Source organism: Microtus ochrogaster, linkage group LG5, assembly GCF_000317375.1.
Source record: "Microtus ochrogaster isolate Prairie Vole_2 linkage group LG5, MicOch1.0, whole genome shotgun sequence".
NCBI classification, from domain to species: domain Eukaryota; kingdom Metazoa; phylum Chordata; class Mammalia; order Rodentia; family Cricetidae; genus Microtus; species Microtus ochrogaster.
The window spans coordinates 25,693,248-25,694,677 of NC_022031.1; the positions used below are offsets into that span (position 1 = coordinate 25,693,248).

Consider the following 1,430-nt stretch of genomic DNA (forward strand, 5'->3'; position numbering starts at 1 on the left):
AGGTTTAAAAAGGTGTCCATGGAGCCATGGATGCTGGTGGCAAGAGGCAGCAGAGGGGCATAGGCATGAGGACAAGGAAGACTTGTTTACAAATTCAGAGCAAACCCCCTTCTGGATCTAAAATAAAGGCATCTTTAAACAGAAACCTAGAGTCTCTGCTCGGAGCAGATGCAGGTCAGTGGCTAGGGCGGATGGCACAGGCAGCATTGTGCACGTGCTATCACTGCTGCATGGTGTTGATCATGGCCAGGATGCTCATCTTCTGGGCAGAGTCCATATCCTCATTCTGCTTCTGAGTCACTCCCGTGCCCAGGCCATAGTGGCGCCCACAGTACTTGGCATCATCAATACTGTCCTCAAAGAATAGCTCTTTCATCCTGAAGAAAGCCATTCCTGTCAGCAGGGAGTCTGAGCCTGCTTGGTGCTGCCTTCCAATCCTCTGCAGATCCAGCTGGTCAGCCACCTCCTGAAGACCTCCCTTAAGATTTTTTGCAGCTCTTCCTCAGGTATTTCACATCATAAATAGATGGGAAGAAAAGATTCAGGATGTGGAAAAACTCATGTTCTTCTTCTGGCAATCGAGAATCTGTAAGCAACTTTACCATGTAGCCAAAGTCATAACCACTGTGAAATGAAAGCCACTTGACGTTGTCACAGAGAACCACTCCTGACGTCATGAGCAGCTCTGTGACGTGCAGTGTGTCGATCCCTTCCTCCTCGTGCTTCTGGAACTGCAGCCCTGAGTTTGCAAGGAGGTCTATGGAATCCTGGAAGTACATATTCTCTCTCAGGTTGAACTTGAAGTTGAACTGCCATGTGTTGATTCCAGAAGGGTACTCCCCTTTCTCATTTGTGAATGTAAGGCCCAGTTGAATGATTTTTAGAAGGTCAACATTGCACCACAAAAGCTGATACTGGTAATCTATGGAGCTTCGAAATTCACCAATCGGTCGTACCACAACACCTGGAAACTGTGTCTGAGAACAATCTCTCGGATCTTCCGCATCTCTTCCTCTAGATTGCTGGCCCACACCTCACAGATGACCTGGCTGTTTTCCACAAGTGCTGCAGGCATCCTGAAGGCGCCTCAGGAGCCACTGTGCATTAACTACGCAAGTGAACACGCCTCCTCCCGCTGGATTTGATCGTCCACACTGGGTCCAATCTAGACCTGGCAGGCTACCCCGCCGAGCGCAGGCTGGCGGCCGAGTCCGGGCAGCAGCGGCCCTTGACCCGGAGTTCTCTTCCCTCTTGCCCCGGATCTGCTAGAAGAACCCAGCGAGCCAGTGAGACGCGAGCCACGGCGCCCAGAAAGGCCGACGATGTGCCTTGGTTACTCCTTTTGATTCAAATATTTGGGCTTGTATTCTTTGATTATAAATGATTAACATAAGATCAAAGTTAAAACATCAAATGCATAGAGTTACTAA

At 49.4% G+C, this 1,430-nt stretch overlaps 1 pseudogene; it reads right to left on the reverse strand.

Annotated features, from left to right (window-relative positions):
* Positions 1-10: 10 nt before the first annotated feature.
* Positions 11-1,075, reverse strand: LOC101992515 (annotated as a pseudogene).
* Positions 1,076-1,430: the final 355 nt, after the last annotated feature.